The sequence below is a fragment of the Zonotrichia leucophrys genome, chromosome Z (assembly GCF_028769735.1).
Source record: "Zonotrichia leucophrys gambelii isolate GWCS_2022_RI chromosome Z, RI_Zleu_2.0, whole genome shotgun sequence".
NCBI lineage: Eukaryota > Metazoa > Chordata > Aves > Passeriformes > Passerellidae > Zonotrichia > Zonotrichia leucophrys.
In genome coordinates, this window is record NC_088200.1 from 7,227,971 (window position 1) to 7,249,013 (window position 21,043).

The 21,043-nt window shown below is 43.2% G+C and overlaps 1 protein-coding gene across 17 annotated transcripts in view; it reads left to right on the forward strand.

The window, feature by feature from the left end:
* Positions 1-21,043, forward strand: part of CELF4 (CUGBP Elav-like family member 4) — a 712,336-nt gene that overhangs the window by 680,316 nt on the left and 10,977 nt on the right. For 13 of the 17 annotated variants that reach the window (XM_064736702.1, XM_064736693.1, XM_064736694.1 and 10 more), the window contains one exon: positions 16,518-18,837. The exons of 1 other annotated variant lie outside the window; for it this stretch is intronic. The gene's annotated coding sequence lies outside the window, so the exon portion shown is untranslated. Of the gene's footprint in view, positions 1-14,559; positions 14,994-16,517; positions 18,838-21,043 lie in introns of those variants that run through there. 3 more of the 17 variants (XR_010443151.1, XM_064736689.1, XM_064736688.1) reach the window with 3 other exon arrangements.

Genomic DNA, 21,043 nt, shown 5'->3' on the forward strand with positions numbered 1-21,043 from the left:
AGACTTTAGAGCTATTCTGGGCTCAGTGTAAGCTTCAGTTGCATCAGTCAATGGGCAGCTGCAGTAACCTGGAAACAGCAGCTTTTGAAGGAACATTTCTACTGGGTTCATTCAGCACACAGATCTGCTGGGCCAGTGCATGAGGGACTGCAACTTGAAGAAAAAACAGAAATTATAAGAAAAGGAGAGAGTAGGCATTTGAAGCTGCAGTGATTTGAAATGAGAGCCAAAGAGATGGAAAAACACAGGAGACATCATAGCCAAATTTTTTTGTTCAAGCAGCAGCAGCAGCAAACAGTGACAGAGTGAATCCTCTGCTAAATAAAATATGTACAAAAAGAATGAGAGAAGGCAAAGACCCACAATGAAAGAGGATTGAGAAAACATGGGATGAGTCCTAGAAAACAAGCACAGTCATTTTTCTACAGGACCTTCCAGTAAGTCACAAGTCAGCAAAATCCATTGATACAGGGACATTGACAGAGAGTCGAGTAGTCACTAGTGAGCAAACAGGAAACAGGCAGGTTATCAATTTGCAAATGCCGCTTAGGGAGAGAGCAAAGAGAGGTCTAGAACCTCAGAGATGTTCTGCTCAGATGGCCCCATATTTGAAGGCAGATGGAGCTGTCTTTGGTGTGTTCAGTTAGTACAAACATCAGCATCATTAACGTGGTTTTTTTGCCCAGGCAAAGACAATATGAACAATGGGCTGGGCACAGCCCTCTACGTCTAAAAAGAAGGTTAAAACCTTCTTCCAGGGAAACTGGAAATTCACAATGAAATCAGAGTTATGAGTTAGCCCCAACATGTACACAAGGCTCAGGTCACTTGTGCAGCATTGATCAGTAAGCTGAAAATGATCTGATGTTTTTGTCACTGACCTTTGAGAGCTACTGCAGAACCATGAATTGAAGCTCTGTGGGATAGTGTTTGGCACTTGCACTGTAGAGATAAAGAAAAGGGAGGCTAAAAAACTCCATGAAATTTACTCTGCAGGGGAAAACTGCTACAGGAGTTGGCAAGAATCTTAATAAGGGGTTGCAGAGCACTCCATCAATGTGAGCACCTTAAATTGATGTCCTTATGGTTTGGAAGGCATATACAATCAGCTGCACTAGAACACTGTTTCTCGTTCCCACGGTTATACCCAGTGATATATCAAATGCAATAATTGCATATTTGAATAATTCATAGGTACGGTAACTTTGGCCAGATACAAGTGAATATCAAAACTCTGGTCTCTGAAGTGTTTGATTCAGCTGTAGCAGAGAATTGAAGGTTTACGGTACAAACCTTGCTTCTCAGGTGTCTTTCATCCAGCCCTGTGACTGCAGTCAGGGAAAAAAAAATAGAGTTTTTATTTCAAACGGTTCATTTTTCCACTTAGCTGAGCTTCATCCAACCTTTTTGAAATATTGGGTAGAAGGCTGAGCTGGAGGGGAAAGGAGAACAGCAGTCAAGTCATTTCCCAAGCAAGAAGCAGAGTAAATGAAAACTCAGTGCTCTGTCTGGAAAAGTACTAACCACAGCCATGATGGGGCTAAGTTCTCGGGCAGCGTCAATCACCAGCTCCTCTGAAGCCAGTGAAGTGACACTGATTTATGGCAGCCAAGGATTCAGGCCCACTAGTACTTATTTAACTCTAAATGTTCTCCTGGCAGAGATGTTTCAATTATTTGCAATTCAGAGGGAGATGCAATGTCACCATTCTGGCTGCTCTGGTCTTCTTAGAGCAGAGACACCAGGGAATGATCATGGACACCTCCAAATATCACCATGGCTCATTTTAAAATGCCATTTTAGGATAATGGCTTGCAAACAGAGGAAAATCTCTTGTACCCATGGAAAGCTGCAGCTCCACACTCTAGTAATCCTCTTCAGAAAGCAGATTTCTCCCATTTATTGGAAGATACATTCTCCCTCCCCAGCTCTTCACGTATCCCTTTTTCCTGTGTAAAACAGATCCAGCAGCTGGGCTGCCTGAAGCATCTATTCTATGCAGAGCAATAACACTCTAAAATCCTCACAGTGACAAGATGCCTACCTCTGAAATTTCTGGCTCTGTGTTGCCCAGCCCTTGATGCCAAAGATATCTTTTGGTTGGTTTGGATGTGCTGTAGACCACAGTTGTCATGGTAGACCCTTAAAAGCAGGTTGTTCAAAAAAAAAAAAAAAAAACAGGTTTTCACTTGATTTCTAAGGATTTGGAAACAATTGGGCCATCAAATCCATGGGCTGTGCAGTCAGCTAAAAATTAGTCTTTGCTGGATAAGAGTCTCTATTTTTCTCTACTTTTCTCTACTGTCTTGAAGCATCTCCACTCATGAGCAGAGGTTGCATCCCATTTTGCTGTGATGTATGACAAGTGAATGCTTTCCATGCTCTTTATTTTCCTCTGTGCATTCTCCTTGCATGTTACATATTTCTCCATCATGGCAAGCTGGACACTAGGAAAGGAAACCAGACAGGCAGCCCGAAGCCAGCTGTAGGAAACTGGGCTCCTATAAGTCAGTTTTAAGAGATTTGGTGTTTTCAGAGGGGGGTTTATTTGGGGGGTTTCTGTCTTCTGCTCAGGTTACAAGAGCATTGTTCAGTACAGGCCCAGCAGGAATTCCTACAGGCCTTGTTCCCATTACCCATGAAGACCAGTATGATGCAATTTAGAGAAAGGTGTACAGATCATAATCAGGAGTAAAGGAATAGCTCATACCTGGAGAAGTATTCCTACACTTAAACCTGAATGGAGGAATTCATGTCCTTTGATGGCTTTGTTGAGGAGCATGTGACGTGCTGTTAGTAATTAGGAAAGGCACACAGGCTGGCACCATGGTTATCTCTGGGGTGTTTTCCCTTTCAGCACAGACCCACTTCCTGACAACCTGACTTCTGGCGCTCACCAGGGATTCCTGGAAGTAACCCCAGGACACCGCTTAGGATTAAAATGCAAATAATTTCTTTCTTCAGAAATGCTCTAGAATAAATGAGTTGTCCTGAGGTTCACAGGTATCTGAAGGAGTGCTGGGCCTGTCCTTCATCTGGGGAAAGAAAGTAGGCTTTAAAGGAGTGATGATGATTTGTGCCAGCTAAAGGCTTGCTGTGGGATTTGGCCACTTACACTCAGGGAGCAGAAATCTTCTGCTTTTTCTCTTCTAATCTTTCAAATTGCCTCTGTAATATTTTCCCCAAGTTGTGTGTGCTCAGTGTGTTCTGTCGATGTGAGAAGTGGTAATGTCACTCTGCTAGGAGTTTTATGGTTCACAGAAGGCAGGATTTGTATTGAGATAGACAGATAGATGGATGTCTGGTGCCTGCACACAATGTATTACAGAGATTGACCCAAAATTTTCAACACTAAAATCCCAAACAATAGACTGAGGGAATCTCTGTCTGGGAGATTTCAGATGGATTTTATATCTTTTTTTTCCTGATTAATACAAGTCTTTAAAAGCATATCATCCCTGCCCCTTTGCCCAAATATTTGGAGAAGATCAGTGTAAAGAAGGATCAATAGCAAATAAGTAGTCTACATTTTCTCAGGTGTCAATGTAAAGGAGGTCAGACATGCCATACTGGGGAGGGAAGGATGCACAGTTAGAAAAGTCTGATGTGCATTCCGATAAGGAACATTCATTGGGACAAAGGAGGAGGTGAATCCTGTTGCCCATGCAGCTGGTGAACTCAGGAAAGGGGGCAGTGATGCTCATGTCCCCCTGACCAGCCAGGCTCAGGGATACTCAGAGATGTGGGCTCTCCCCGCACATGAGAGGGATGTGGAAAGGAGCGGAAGTGCTGGGAGCAGTAGGGACACCATCCTGCTCATGAGAGGGACATGGAAAAGAGCAGAAGTGCTGTCTGATGGGAGCAGTAGGGACACCATCCTGCCAAGCTGCCTGCAGAGCCTGGAGCTGCCTCCTAATGAAGGCGAGCGGCTGGTCACAACTGGAGGCGAGCTGTTCCCCATTTGTTTGTGCTCCTCAGAGTGGCAGGGATCCGCTCTCCATCAGAATAATCCAATTGAACAAAATGATTCATATTAGCAGGCACATCTGTCTGAGGCCAAAGCAGAACCCTGGTGTTAGTTTAATAAATGGCGTTCATTAAACTCAGCTGAAAATATAATCTGGAGAGACTGATGGGGTGAACAGAGCAAAGAATAAGCAAAAGGAGTTAGCAATTATCAGATGTCATTTGTTCTACTGGTACCACGGAATTGGAGCTTGTTTGCTGAAATCTTAATTTCATTTTGCTGAGGCAGAATCCATCAGAGAAGCTTATGCTGCAGCTATGATTCCTGTTTGTCAGCCCTTGGAAGGGAATGTGGCATTTTTCTTTCCTCCTTTTCTACCAGACAGAGCACAGATCCCAGCAGAGAGCACAAGGACAGGAAAGACTGAGGGAGAGCAGCCTTTCCTTTGCCATGAGAAGACTGCTGAGTAAAGTTCCCTGTGCTGCAATGGAGAGAACATGGGCAGTGCTCTGGGACAGGAGCTTTGGGCATTTCCAATGCAGAAGGAGCTATAAATGTCCCCAGCTCCTCTGCCATTTCCCCTCCCATGCAATGATGGTGTATAAACACTTCTCACTTGACTTCAGGAGCATTGTGCACTCTATAGGGTAGGGGCCAGTGTTCCCACGGGCAGATGTTTTGCTCTTTTCAGGCTATACAAAGGCTGGGTTCTTCTTGGTGGTCAGGTCTGGGAAACTCCTGCAGCTGTGCACTGGTGGCTGTCCAAGGCAGCACAGGGAGCAGGCACAGGCATCGAGGTGTTGGAGGCAGCCCACATATCCACAGCTTAACCCTGATGGTCTGGGGCTGCCTCCTTCAGGCCCAGCTCTCACCCTGCTCCAGCTCAGCCAGCTCGGCTCTTTGGCATTAACATTCCTGGCCATAAGTCTCCACACAAAGCACTGAATCCAGAGGGAGTGCTCTGAAGAGGGAGAGCTGCCTTTCCCAATTTCTGCTGAGCAGAGGAGAGCTTCTTGGGACTGACTTACAGAATGGTCAGCATTTGAAGATTGGCTGGACAACCTGTTTCTTGCGAGTTGCTTTGGTTTTGTTTAGTTTTAACTTGTCCCTGCGGGTATTCAAATGGCCCTTGGTGTGCTCCAGGGGAAGGCAAAAAGGGATTTTATATTTATAGACTTGCCAGAGCTATCGAGTCCTAGCCAGTTAGAAAAAATCAAAAGAATAATGGAGGAGAAGGGAAAGCTTGACCTCATGAGCTTTCAGCGTTGATTAGTTTGTTGGTGTCAGGAACCTTTTCTTGTTCAGGGCAGACTAACTGTGAAATAACTTTTTTTCCCCCTCCTCTTTAATCTGTCTTCTGCATTCCCAAGGGGAAGGAGGAGCCAATACCTGCCTTCCTGGAGCTCTCCCTCAGAGGAAGCAAGTGCACAGACTTGCACACCAGCAGCGAGGGGCTGGTGGGTTTGGGCTTTTTCTGAGATTCATCTTCTCGGTGTGCCCTTTGGCAAGAGGCTGAACACCTTCAATCTCCCCTAAAATTGTGTAAGAATCAGCTGCAAACACAAGCTGCTCTGGAGATGGTCAGAGGGAGTTTTTCTCACCCTGGTGAGCACAGAAGAGGGAGGGAGAGTTGCAGAGAGGGGCAGCATCTTTCTGATGTTTGCCCTGCATTCCACCAGCACAATCAGGGCTCCTCCACAGCCATGGAAGAGGGTGGGACGTGCACTGAATCCCACTTCTCACCCACTACCATTAACACAGGTTAATCCTGAGCTTGCTGGCACAGGGAGGAGCACAGAGGCTTAGGTTGTTAACATGATCCTGTCATTTGTATGGGACTGGTGAGAAACTTGCTGAATTTGCTCGGTTCAGCTCTGTGGATCAGGCAGTGATAGCAGTCCCAGGCCAGCACAGCTGCAGGCACAAGGGGACATGCTTCATAAGCACAGGCTATCTGAGGTGACAGTGAACCAGAAACCTAAAGAACTGAGGCTGATCAGACTCAACTGGATGCAAATGGAATTTGGGATTTATTTTCAATACTCTTTTCAAAGTACATTGAAGTAATCTTGTGAACCAGACATCATGGGAATCAGCACATTGGTTTTCAGTGCTTTCAGAAAAAAAAGTTTTGTTTTTGATTTCTTTTTAAATTCTCAGACAAAAAGTTTTGACTATTTTTAAGCAGTAATAATGTTTGACTGATCACCTGCATTTTCTGCCCAGAAAGGCTTTAAACAAAAATGTGATGCAGTTCTAAATTAGAATCATATAAATACCTCAGCTATAGCAGTGAAATGAGTCACAGACATAAGTCACATGCATAAGTGTTTTCAGAATCAAATTCTGAGACACTAAAATTCACCAAGAGATGTGAATTCCTCATATGGAAACCACTCCAACTAGATGGTAGAATTCTTGTCTCATCTTTCTCCAACTCAGAAAGAGTTACCATCTCCTTAGCTAAAGTATGTTCTTTTAGAAGCTTCATACAGAATTTGGCTTCAAGAATGTTTGTGGGGTTTTCAATAAAAAATTATGAATATTTAATAATTAATAGAACTATGTAAGCTTATTGAGTCATCCTGGACTTTAATCAATTTGAAATATTTGGGGCACCAATTTCCACCTTACTACTCCTCACTGGAGGTACATCAGAGCTTTAGTGCAATTAAAATGAAGCAGGAAATATTTTTAGCTAATTGCACTGTGCACCTTGAAGGTAATTTGAAGCTGCAGGCAAAAAAAATAAAATATCAGAAGGTGTAATTGAGTGCTGCAAGATGGGAGTTTGTGTTTCTGGCTGCATTCTGATTTAAAGGGGTATGGAGACAGGGCATGGAGAGCTGGACAGCCTTGGCAGAAGGAGAGTGAAATCTCACCTCTGGAGGAGAGTCTCAGGGTGCATCACAGACCCAGCAGCCCTGCCACAGGCACAGGACCAGCTCTGGGAGGGTCAGAACATGGGGTGGCTGATGGGAGATGAGGATGTCACGGGGAGAGATGAGGGATATCACGGTGGGAGATGAGCTGAGGTCTCCTCCTTTCCCAAGCCCACACAGACACCACTCCAACACATCCTTCCTGTACCTGGTGAGCAATTACAGACCAAATCCTTCCCCTCCGGCCCAGCAGGCAGCTGAGGGCTCTCGTTTCTTGTGGCAGATCCTGGACACACTGGTGGGGTGCATCCAACACCTCCCTGGGAGGGCACAGGCAGTTCAATTAACCTGCTGAGACCTGTGAGCTGGACTTCATGAGGCCACCCTGGGGTCTGCTCAGGGAAGGGAGAGGGGAGCAGGATCCCCACCCTACTGTCAGCAACAGAGACAGAAGAGTGTAGCAGTGTTTTGATCAGCATTTTGATAAGGTCTAGTCAATCTATAAAGGGAAAAAGCAGAAACAGCAGAGACTGGGCACAGAGGCTTTCTTACAGCTTCCCAATTAGACTTAGTTCTCAACCATGCACATTTTTTTAATTAAACTGTTGGTACAATGCTCAGGAGATAGAAAACTCCTTGAGGCCCTCTTGTAATAAAGAATCTTTCATTGTATGCAGAAAGGCAAGCTTAATTTCCTCTCCCACCTAATCTTCATCTGCAGCTGAAGCAGGGGTGAGCACTCTGAATGAGGCAGGATAAATGCTCCTCAGGGCACAGGACCCACTGATTTGGCCATTGGGAGGGAAAGAGGCTACATCCTTTGCTGCAAAATAGCCATTTAACACTCATTTGACCTTTACCATCGCTGCTTCTCAAAATGACCTGAGCTCATTGTGCTGATCTTCGCCTGCAAAGCTCTTGATTGGCAAAGCAGAGCTGAGAGAGGCAAAGAGCCATGGCTACATTTGCAGGTGAATTCTGGGCACTGCCCAGGAGGGTGGGCAGGGCTGTGACCACTCAGACCCTCCAAGCTGCAGCCCTGGTGATGGGCAGAGCTCCCTCCTGAACCCCAGCCCTGCCCAGCCCTTCCTCCCACCACACTCCTCCTCCACACCTTCTCCAGGGCTCCTGCACCACCCCTGTGAGCCCCAGCACCCCGGGGCCGCCTCCTTTACCACTGCTCAGGGCACAGAGAGGAAAGGCAGCCCTTTCAGTGACATTTTCTGACTGCCCAGGCTGGGTCCTGCAGGAGCAGCTGCTCCGTCGTGGCGCTTTTTCATCCGCTGCTTGAGACTAATGGCTCTAGAAAAATAGATAAATCAGAGGTGACACTGCTATTGCTGCTTGACAATTTTTCATCAAACAAGCTGGGGGAGGAGGGGATGGCCAAAAAGTGACATTTTGACCAAACTGGATGTTTCCGTAGCAAATTTTCATTCCAATAGATTAAAAAAAAGAAATGCAAACAGCACAAAAAGCATAACTGTCTTGATTAAAAATGTTGGCCTTCAAAACACTAAATTCCTCTTAAAAATGGACTGGTTTTCAAATTGATTTTAAAAAAGGGAAAAATTAATCTATTTCTCTGGCCACCTCCCCCATCCCAAACTTGTTTTGTTTATTAACTAAAATATTCACAGGAAAGAAAGCCAAAATAATGACAATTTTCCTCCAGAAAATAATTGTAATTTTTCAAGTAGCTCTTAATGCAACATAGTTAAATGAGAGCAATCCTAGTAACAGCACCGCACAGCAAGTAAGTCATACAATTATTTGAAAGAAGGGCACCGCAGTTTAAGAGCTAATTTTTATCATCACCTTAAATTTATAAATGGGAAAAATGAGGCAGAGTAATCAGGAATATAAGAACAAAACAAAACAAAAGAAAAAAACAAAAACAAATAAACAAAAAGAAAAAGAAAATAAAAATTTAAACATTAGTATTAGAAATGCTGGACTCCCATCTCCCTGTTAGATCACATTGGCTTCTCTTCTCTGTCTCTGTGTGTGTGCAATTGTCTCTGTTGATACATATGTACATGTAATACCTCTGTACATATACATATGGATATGTTGGTGTGCATTTTCATCTATATAAAGATTCATTTATACAATCTGTCTGCTTTTTAACCTTCAGATGTTAGAACTGAAGCATCTGACAAAAATACTCTTTCCCCCCCGCCCCTTCCCTCCCTCCCCCCACTAAAAATAGCACCCCAAGAGTCCAGGTAAATGCGTTGACGTCTGGTGTAAATCATCAGGCTTCTTTTAATCCCAGCATGGATGCAAAGTCCCCTTCAGCACGCTGCCCTTCCCACTGTAGCACATTTGGGCTCCGAGTCTTGGGCTCACCACACATCCTTGGCAGCGTTGTCATAGGGATGGAGGCTGTTTTGGAGAGCCCTGCCTCCTTTATCCACCCTGCCAGGCAGTCTGGGCAGGAGATGCAGGAGATGGGGAACCTCTGTGGGTTGGATTGGGGAGCAGTGGAGAGGAGGACTGAGGCATAAGGAAAGCAGAGCCATCCGGCAGCACTGGGGGTAAAATCAGAGAGGGAAATTGCTGTAGGAACAGTACAAAAGGCAGGGGAGAAAAGCACAGGCTGGAGTTTTAATCATATTGATCAGCTTCAGAGGCAATAGCTGTGAAGTTCTGTCACAGGCAGCACAAACATCTCCAGTTCCTTCCAGCAGGTGTGCATGGCCACAGGCCCCAGCAGACAGAGGGACAGGACTCTGGCTGCAGTTTTGGGTGCCAATGCACACATGTGTGTAAATGGAGATCAATAAATGTTGTGTAAAGGTGAAGAAGTTGTCATATGCCATGATCAGTGTGAGAACAGGAGGCTGCCACTTTCCTGCTGGAAGAAGTGGTGGCCTTTGAGTTTCATCAGGGAGAAGTTTCTTAGCTCCAAGGCAATGAAAAGGTCTAGAGATGATCAGTGGAGACTTGGCTAATAAGGACTCAGGGGAGAGACACAGTAGAAATGATGTGGAACTGGAGGCAGTAGATTTCTGCAGTGGAAGAAGAACCCAACCTGGCAGCCCACCACGATGGTGGCAGTGCTGGCACAATTGTGTGGCCCCGTGGAGGACACAGAGCAGACTTGTAACTGCATCTGGCTGCGTTTGCAGCTCAGCAAACATACAATGACAGCTCCTGTGGCACCCACCAGATAGACAGGGAGTGTTAGGCTTGTGCCACATGCACACCCCTCTCAGCTCATCTACCTGCTGTAAGGGTAAAATGGAACCATAGCACAGATTAGGCTATAAAAACACCTGTAAAAGTATTAAATTCAGTCATTAACCCAGCACTGACGACTCCACTACCAAATTCTGGCTCTAAGCACCACATTCGTATACCTCCAGAAATGGTGACACTACACAAGGCAGCTAGTTCCAGTGCCCAACAAGCCTTTCAGTGAAGAATCTGTTCCCAATATCCAATCTCAACCTCTCCTATTGCAGCCCAAGGCTGCTTTCTCTTGCCCTGTCACTGGTTCCTGGAGGGAACTGGGACTGACCCCCACCAGTCTGCAACCTCCTTTCAGAGGGAGGGTGATCAGGTCTCCCCTCAGCCTCCTACTGAGCTGAGCCCTGGGGAGCACCACTCCCGACCAGCCCCAGCTGGATGTCATTCCATTCACCAACACCCTCTGGGCCCAAGCATCATCCATTTTCTTACCCAGGCAACCCATCTAAGCCACGAGCAGTCAGTTTCTCCTGGAAAATGCTGTGGGAAATGCTGTCAAAGGCTTTATGAATTCCACATGGACACATTCCCAGCATTTCCCTCATCAACTGAGTGGATCACCTTGCCACAGAAGGAGATCAGGCTGGCCAGGCAGGATCTGTCTTTCATGAACTCAGGCTGGCTGGGCCTGGTTGTCCTGCTTGTGCTTCATGATGGCACTGAGGATGATGTGCTCCACAAGCTCCCCCAGCACTGAGGTCAGGCTGGCAGCCCTGTAGCTCCCCAGGTCCTCCATCCAGCCCTTCTTTTGGATGGGCATGGCACTGGCTAACCTACATCAACTGGGACTCCTCTGGTTAACAAGACTGCTGATAAATGATGGAGTTGCTTAGTGAGCACCTCTGGCAGCTCCCTCAGAACCCAGAACCACACTATGAGAGTCTCCCATCTCCCAAAATGCAGAGCATATCCTCACAGTCCAGCCAGAAACTGCTGCCAAAATCTTTACTGCGACAGAGGTGTTTGTAGCAATGGGACAACTGTGCTGACAGCACAGGTTGCAAGGACATGACTAGATTTATGTTCGTCTAACCAAGGCTTTAACTGACATTCATTTCTCCTGATGGTATAGACCAGGACTGCAACTATTCCCTTCACAGCAAGTCAGTCAAGGTCCTCATTATAACCATGAAAGAGATACTCATTCCTTTTGCCCATGACTCAGTCTTATCTGAAACAGTTCCTAAGCATGAGTGAATTGGGACCTAAAATCCCTGTGTGTCTCCACTAATGCTGTTCTAGAGTGATCTGTTCAGCTGAGGATGTCTGCATCTTGAATTCCATCATTAGGACTCCAATCCCTCATTTCTCTCCAGTGTTGCAGGAGAACAGTCCCAGGATGTTAAGCACTTGCTGCTCCCAAAAGAAAAAGTTGGACATTTACCAGGTTTATTTGGCTATGGTTTGCTCAGAGGAGCAAGACTTTGGGCATGTCCCTAGAGACTATCAAAGTGTCTTCTCCTGTCCACAGACTATGTAGCTTATGCAGACCCCTGCTTTAGAAGAGCAGCTTCATTTGGTGCTTGAAATACAGACCCAAGTTAGGCAGACAGGATCACCACATGTCTCTTCGGTCTGAAAGAATATTTTAAAGTGGCTTTTTTTTTTTCTGCTGTTTTTTTTAGCCTCAGCAAGTCCTAATCCTTCACCTGTACATATATATGTTTGTGTGTGCATGTGTGTGTGTGTGTTTGTGTGTGTGTGTGTCACCTGCAGTGTCTGAGAGTGTCTGTGCAGGACAGACAGAGGGATGGTAGTACCACCTCCAAAGCAGTGGTCACTGATTGACCAGTCCCATCCTTCCCACACTGCACATTAAATATTTTCCTCAGTAACATTATAGCAAAGAACCTCTCCCCAGCTTGACAGTAGCCTGGATCTAGCATCCATGTGTAAACCCACTGCCCACTAAGCTCTACTCCTCATCCGGCCACTGGTGCTATCCTGTATTTCAATCCAAGACAGGAGATGTGTGTTGTTGCTACTTCCCAGGAATAGAGCAGGATACTATCAGCTCCACCAGATCTCTCCTATTCCTGTTGCCTCCTTTGTCCTCCATTCATTGAATCAAAGCCTGTTAACCCTTCCTTTTCCTGCTAGTGCAGCTGAAGTAAGGAAAGACACAGGCCTTGCTGTGATGGTGCTCACAGCTGTCCTTCCTTCCTCAGCTGCTTGTTTTCCTGTGCTATGACATGGCCAGAAAGCCCAGAGGGGTGAGAGGAATGCTAGAAATCTTTTCCAGGAGCTGTACAGCTGACACTATTTGCTCTTGGGCACCTAGGGACACAAAAGACAACAATTCTTCCCTGGGCCATCTTCAAAAGGACAGTTTTCCCCATCTTGGATTGTGAAATAACTGTAGACACAGATCTTGCATCTGCCTTGGGGGTACCAGCCTATTGTCTTTGTCAAACCCCAGGAAGCTCAGGCTGACACTTCCAGTTCCCAAAGGGCAAGACTTTGGGGCCAGGCCATCAGGAAGGAGTCAGCCCCAACCAAGACAGCAGCCAACTGTGGGAAAAGTGTGGAGCTGAAGCCAGAGCTCTGATCAGGGGCTTAGTTCAGCATCATCTCTTGTCAGCTAAGCACAACTGCTGCAGCCAAGAAAGCATCTTTCAGTTCGCAGAAATAGTGAAGAAACCCAAGACAAACAAACAGAAAGCTAGGGAAGGAATTTTCGCTAGCCAGCGTGCATGACTTCAGGATAAGAAATGCCAACAATATTCTTGTGACACCCCAGCGCGAGGTGAAATTTCATTCGTGTGCAGTGACTTTTCAGAAATAGGCTGCAAGGAGAGATATGTGTCCTGCCAAGGGGACAGAAAGGCAATACCTGAGGAGCAGGGTGCAGAGCTGCTGACTGAGACAAGAGTATTGTTGTGTGCAGTGATTTTTGGTGTTTACCGAGGCAAAACTCTGTGGGCCAGTAAAGGAACATTTTCCTTCACAGGAAAGGAACAGGGCATTTATATAGGTTGTAGCAACCAATCCCTGGCAGGTTTTATTCCTTTTCCTTTTGCTTTGTCCTTTTGCTTTTTCTTTTCCTTTCTCCTTTTGTTTTTTTCTTTTTTTTTTCCTTTTCTTTTATGCTTTTTCTCTTCTCTCTTCTCTTCTCTTCTCTTCTCTTCTCTTCTCTTCTCTTCTCTTCTCTTCTCTTCTCTTCTCTTCTCTTCTCTTCTCTTCTCTTCTCTTCTCTTCTCTTCTCTCCTCTTCTCTTCTCTTCTCTTCTCTTCTCTTCTCTCTTCTCTCTCTTCTCTCCTTCTCTCTCCTCTCCTCTCCTCTCCTCTCCTCTCCTCTCCTCTCCCTCTCCTCTCCTCTCCTCTCCTCTCCTCTCCTCTCCTCTCCTCTCCTCTCCTCTCCTCTCTCTCCTCTCCTCTCCTCTCCTCTCCTCTCCTCTCCCTCCTCCCTCTCCTCTCCTCTCCCTCTCCTCTCCTCTCCTCTCCTCTCCTCTCCTCTCCTCTCCTCTCCTCTCCTCTCCTCTCCTCTTTCTCTTACCCTTTGTTTTCCATTACCGTTTCAATTCAGGCCAGAGCTAAATGCCAAAGGAGCAAATGTCCTTCTTTTAATGACGCTGATTTAGGAACCATTGTATCATCTGACTCCTCCTACAAGTCTGCTTCCCACACCATACCAGCATTGCTGTTTCAGAGCCCACCGTCCTGTGAACTGCTAAATGGACATGCAGCAGCCAGCAGTAGCTGCTTTCATTTTCGGTTTTCTTTTTTTCTGTTGTTGTTGTTTCGTTTGGTTTTGGGTTTTGTTTTTTTAAATTTATTTATTCTCAGTAGCCAAAGCAGTTCTTGGCCTATTACTCCCCCATGATTTTAAACTCGGGATGCAAACCAAATCAGGGCGGTCCCTGCTCCGGAGTCGGTGCGAGGCAGTGGAGAGGCTCCTGGAGGACTTGGCCAGCCATCCATCCATCCAGCGAGGCCCAGGAGGCTGGGGGTGGTGTGGGGAAGGCCGGTGCTAACGAAAGCATTCTGGTTGGCAGTGAATGTTTTTATTTTCCAGACTCCGCAAACCGATCTGTGTCTGCGCTCATCCATTCAGTGCATGCTCTCCTCAACAGCCGCTGCATCACGCTCTGTTCCTGTTCGCTGTTGACCGTGTGTCCACATTTAAGTGTGTGTTTTATGTGTGTCTCTGGCTAGGCCTTCTCCATCCTTTTTTTTTTTTTAATTCTTCCTTACTTTCTTTTCTTCTTTTCCTTTCTTTTCTTTCCGTTCAGTTGGTTTGTTTTGCTCTCATTCTTGTTTCGTTTTCTATAGTTTAATGGCAAGTATTTCCATTAGAAATTATTTTTGATTGATGCTGTGTTTGTAACATTTTTTTTCAATTATTATTTTTATATATATCTTCTTTCCCCACCTTTCCCTTTTTCCACACTATATATAAATATATATATATAAAAAATCTTTTCTTCTTTTGTCATTCAATCAAATTCCAACCAAGAGCCAGTCAAATCCACCACAGTCTCGCGCTGAGCTAGGAAAAAAGTTCTCGTAATGACATGAAAGTGGAGAATACAGTTCCCCAGGCCGTAAGTTCAAATCAACTCGAAGTTGAAAGTGTGACATGATGGCGTCATGTAACAAGCTAAGAATTGGTTGCATGACATGCCGTCAAGTTTCGTGCAGGTGCCGTGATTGAAGCATTTTTCTTGGATGTTGTATCAGTTGATGATTGGCCAGTCATGATCACATGTGCCTTTTTTGACTTTGTGCTGCCACAATTTTTTGCTGTGCTCATTTTCGTTTTGTTTTTGGTGCTTGCAGTGGTTTCTTTATTTGTCGTTTGATTTCTCGTCAGCGTTTTATGCTTCTTTAGATGTCACATAGAAGGAAAAAAAAAAGATGGATTCCTAATTCTTTAGAAAAAAAAATGGGATTGTTGTAACTACAGATAATTTGGAAAAAAAAAAAGTAGAGAGAAAAATGTGTGGTTAATTTTTTGCACTGAAAATCTTGTGATTATTTTTTTTTTCCGGAGAATTGGGGCCTTTTTCAATTGACACCTTTTTTTTCCCCTTAGGATATTTCAAATCACTTTCTAAAAATTTTAAAAAATAAAAAAAAAAAAAAAACGGAAAAACCAAATCAAAACTAAAAAGACTAATGATAGTACTGGTAGTTTGCAAACTATAGCAACCAAAAAAAGCAACCCCAAGAAAAGCCTCATTGTATGTCTTTTCAAGAATTCCTAATTCTAAGGTGCCGTATTACAGCAACTCCAGCAAAAATTAATTGCTTAGAGGGAGGGAGGGATTGAGTGGGAAAAAAACCCATCGAGATCAAAAAGCAAAATGCATCTTTTTGTTTACAACTGAAAAAGGGTCCTTGACGAGTGTTTTTTATTTTTTTATTATATTATTATTTTTGGTGTTGTAATTGTTTAGACTGCTGTGTACGGTTTGCTGTTTGTTGAACCAACAGTGTGAAAACCTGCCAGCATGGATTGATATTCCGCATGACACTTTTCCACCAGAGTGGACCTTTTGCAGTTTCTAAGTTTCTTGATGTAATAAATCACCGAGTGTATAAGAAGAACCTGCTTGCTAGAAGGAGATAAGAGCTAATCCTTAATGATTAAGCATCCTACTTAAATGTCAAGCCTAGTCGGATCATGATTATATTTTTTTAAATAATTTTTTTATTTAAGAAATGTTAGCTTTACGTTTTTTTCCCCCCCACAAAAAAAAAAGTTTACTCCAACAGTCTTTTTTATTTAACCTCCTGTAAATTGCCTGTTCAAAGTCCTACTTTCTGACACACAAAGGAGTAGATGTTATTGGCAGCTACGTCTCCACAGAAAGCTCATACACTGTCAAAGATGGCACCCCATTAAAATGTAGTACTCCCCTCTCCTGATGCCTTTCACCCTACAAAAGCCTGACAAGCAAGATTGTGATCTGGCGTTGCAAAGCGGCACTTAAAAATAACTGAAATGCTGCTGTCTTCACGTGTGTAGTGATGCAGATTTACATAGACACGCCCTAATTTTATTTTTATTTATTATTATTAATATTATTATTATTACTAATAGGAACAATTGTGTTTTTCTTTATCATGATCGTGACTACCTTGCTTATTTTGGGTTTGATCCGGTTCCCACTGAAGTCAAGGGGAATCCTTCTGTTGATGTTAAGTGGGAGCAGAATCAGAGCCAAGGCCTTCAAAAGCAAAAAACACCAAAGCAGAAGCCCCATCCTGTCCCAATTGAAGGGAGAAGAAAGCATCCATTACTTTCAACGGGAGCAGGATTGGGCCCAAAAGAACAGGCTTGATTTTAATTTCATTTTCATTTTTAGGTCTTTTTTTCCCCCCCTCCTGTCTCAAATATTCCCCCCACACCTTCCCTACTTCCCCCTCCCCTTTTTGATTTAATTTGCAATGATCTTCTTCATTTTTTAGGGCAGCAGCTGAATGGGCCACATTTAGAAAAAAAAAAAAGTATATATATATTAAAAAAAAGTGAACTGTTGGATTACATCTTTGACATATCAGCAAATATCAGTCGAGCTGAAGACTTCAGACCTATTCTCTCTTTGATTGTTTAGACTGTAACATTTCTTCAAGAAAAGTATCACATCTGCTGACTTCGAAGGACATGCGCTTGAAAACAAACAAACACATAAAGTAAAATCAGAGCAGGAGGAAGATGAACCGGGATTTCTGAAGAGACACTGATATCACCACAGCGGCTTTTCTTCAAACAGGAGATGCAAACCTGGATTCTGGCAAAGGAGTGCCTGTTTGCCACCAAGGATGCGGTTACCATGCGAGACCCATGGTAACAGTCACTGAGCATCTTTATCTGTCATTCCTTAGCTATATAGGGACCAAAGGACAAAACTTTTTACCGCAGACTTGTAGCTGTATGTAAAATATGGAAGTTCTTTCCTTTTCTCTGAGCTGTTCCTAAAACAGTTTTTGAGAGCGATTATATGAAATATGTAAAACATAAAAAAAAAAAACCCACAAAAAAAACCACAAAAAACACAAAAACACCAAAAAAATAAAACCACAAAAAAAAATTACAAATGCTTAAATGCTTTTAAAATGGCAAGATAATAGTTCTTTGATACTTTGGGAGGTTCTTTGGTTATACATTAATTAGAGTCTATGAAGCTTTCATATGGTTTTCTGTATAATACGCAAGGATTGCGTTGTTAAAGGCAGGTAAGATGGATATCTATGAAAAGCAAAAAAAAGTAAATAAATAAATACATAATTAAGTACATAAAAAGGCATAGAAAAGAGAAAGGAAAGATGGTTGATATTAAATGGAAAACAAAAAGGTTTGTAAATGCTTCTAACTCTCCCCATTTAAAATCCTAATAGTTGTACAGAATTTAAAAAAGAAAGTTTAAAATACCTATATAATAGAAAAAAATTAGACAACATAAAAATAAAAAAAAACAAAAAAGCAAAAAAAAAATAATACTACATAGAAGTTAGCGTTAATGCTAAAAACAAAGATGTTGTAGAACTGTAATTTTGTAGAGTTTAGATTGAGCATAAATTCCTACTCTCTGCCAATTGCTGTTGGATGCTGTTATTTATCGAGGAGAAAAAGGAGAAAAATGGCTATTTTGGCAGCTTTTTTAACTGCAAGCATTCCAGCTATTAAAAAATAAACAAGACAAGACTCAATTCTGTAGACAATGCAAATGGGAAAAAAAGAAAAAAAAAACAGCTGTCTTTTTATCAGACGTTAGTTCTAACTTGAACAACAAAACACAGCTAAACGCTTCATGTCTTCATGATCTGCTGTCCGCAAAATTCCCATCATCCTATGCTTCAGTAGCTTCCATATTTGCTCTAGAAACCTTCAGGGCAAGGGATTAGCCTAGTACCTTAATCTTAAAAAAAAAAAAAAAAAAAAAAAAAAACTTAAAAACCTAAAAAACCTTAAAAAAAAAACCATAAAAAGTAAACTAAAGAAACAATCTCTTTGAAGAATTTCTGAAACTGTTTACAAGGAATTTTGAAAAACAGGGGGATGTTTAAAAAAAAAAAAGATGCTGGCTCTGTTTTCTGTAAATAAATTTGCATATTTTGTAGGACTTTTAATTGTAATGATAGAGAAAAAACAAGGAAAACTATTTAATGAAAGCACGATATTTATCTTTGGTAAATGACTTTAGAGCAGTTAAAAATAAGACATTGCTTTAAAAAATCTGACTCAGAAAAAACAATGAATTATTTAAGAACACATATATTTTAAAGAATATCATATTTATTATAATTTATTTTCACAGTCTTAAAACTTGATTTACATAATTCTCACACTTGTTTGCATCGATTGAGCAGTGTGATAATTGTTTTTGATTATTATTTGGTTATACTCTTGTTTTTGGTTACTATTTGGTTAATGCTCTTGTTTGTTTTTCTCAGTATTTTTTATCTCAATCTCGAACTTTCTTTCTCTGTTGTTTTTCCTTTTTCGGTTCCTTTTCCTTTTTTTTTTTTTTTTTAATGTTAATTTTGATTACATATTGGGCCTGACCGTGCAGTCCTTACTCTTCCAAAACTCTCATGGGGATATAACGAGCATTTTGCCAGAGTAAGGACTGAAGCAAACTGAGCCCACAGCTAGGAAGTACAGATGTGTAACGCAGCTGCAGTTCCATACAACTGCTCTTTCACTCTCAATTCCCTAAAACTCCTTGTAATCTTCTGTAATTATTGAATGACGCTTTCCAGCTTAGCCCTAAATAAAGCACAGTTTAAAAAAAAAAAAAAAAAAAGCCGTGTTCTTTACTTCTTGATGGCTTTTCTTAATGTGTTTGCTTTGAGAACAAAATGAATCTATTTCGACTCTTTCATTAATATACATTGTTTGAGTATCAGAACAAATCCCTTTGTTATATAAAACGTATCTCATTGGATTGAATTAATGACACTGTTTCATTTAATGTCTGCTTGATATTCCAGAGTGGTTTACCTTAAACCTAGTAGGTTAGAAGATCAAATAATGGTACATACAAATTAGTGTCATTGTAGCTCCCATTTGAAGCCTATTGTTTGATTTCACGCTCATGGTTTTTTCATGCTGATAACGATAGAGGCCAAAGCTCGGGACGTTGCTCCTTTTGCTGCTTTGGGAAAACCCTGTGAAATTCAGGAGTCTCTGGAGATGAGGCTCAATTTCTTCCTCAGCATCCCTCACATCTCGTGTTTGAATGGTTATTTTCCTTTCCCCTGAAATGGCTGCACCAGATCAGCTGAGCTGAGGTTGGGGCTGAGATCAGGAGCCTTCACATTCTCTCTGTGATTATTACAGCCGCATCTGCATTTGAACAAGTTGCACAGGCTAAATCTGCCTCTAAATGAGACCAAAGTGCTTGTTCATAATTTGAACTCCGTAGGAAGGAGTTCTGTAAGTAGAAACTCCTATTATTAATACTATCAGTTACTTAAGTCTGTTCAGGGCAGTAGAAATAAGAAATATAAATAAGATTATGAATACAAGGAGGGAACACGGTCAGTATTTGCTTTTCTTCCAAAGGTAAAGGCAAATACAGAAATGCACATACACCAAACCTATCCCTGCTTTTCAGCAGAGAAGATGCTCTGCAGAGGACAGAGAGGCTAGAAATGTGGGCACTGAGAGAGAAAATGAGGACTAGATCTCCAGTAAGAAGAGGTTTCTATTCCAAAGATTATTCAGCATCCTGTCCTGAGCTGCAGGGATGAACAGACAAAAGCACGGCCAGGCTGAGAGTAAAGTCTGGGGGAGGGCTGATGAAAATCACTACTTGAGGGAAGAAAACCTCACAACAAACAGGGAGGACTCAATTTCCCAAACTGGCATAGCAAAGGGGGAACTAAAAGGTGCTGGCTGACTGTCTCCCCAGTTCCCAGGCCACCTTCATACCCTCCCCTGTGACCTTCAGTGTCCCCAGAGCTCTTCCCCACCCTGCTCGAGGTAGATGCTGCATCTCTGCAGCGTGAGTCACATCCTGATGGATCTGCAAGAACACATCCCTGTCATCCAAGCAGGATGGGCTGCACCCCTGGGGCATCCAGCTGGGAGCACTTCTGGCCAATGAGATACAGCTGGGGGCTGTTGACTGATGATTGTGAGACAAGATTTCGTCTTGTTTCAGGTACCCTGCAATACACAGCAGATAAAATATCCAGTGTTGGAAGGCAATCAGCTCGCAAAGGGAGACCAGAAAACATTGTCAACATGACTCTATGACTTAGGTCAATGCCCCAAAATGTAGCACTTTGCAGAGAAACCTTTGGCGTTACTGGACTGGGGAAATTGGATGTGAGGACAAGCAGGGACAACTAGTGACACCAGAGAGACCATGCCCGGTACTGACCTTTCCCCCAGGGCATGCCCATGAATTACACTGCAAGCTCAAAATGTGATCATACCTCCAAGTTCAGCCCACAGTGAAGGGAAACACCACAAGGCTGTCAGCCTGCTGGAGGTTCATTTACACCAGAGGTTCATTTACACCAGAGGTTTATTTGCACTGGTGTGCTGGGAAATAAAGCACAGCTGTCACCACCCTGCTGCCTAAACCAAGTGATGGGTACTTGCCATGCCCAGCTCTCTGGCTGTGGTAGAGGCACAGACTAGAACACCATGGGCTGAAGCACAAATGTAGGGACAGTCTAACAGCTGGCTGAAACACCCTTCTCCAGGCTGTGCAGACACACCAGCCCTGATTTAAGTGTTTGTTTCAGAGACACTCTATGCTTCTCTCCAGAAAAAGTTCACCCACTGACACTGCAGGTGCTGTAAAGCAAAACAAATTGCAACACAAGCCTGCTTCAGCATGGGCTCTGTTGTTGGGGCAGGCAATTATCCAAAGAAACATCCCAATTTGAAGCAATGAAAATTAAGAGAGAGACCAGGTCTACCTGAAAGCCTGTAGCTGCATGTCTGTGTGCACCAGCACACAAAACACTGCATTACA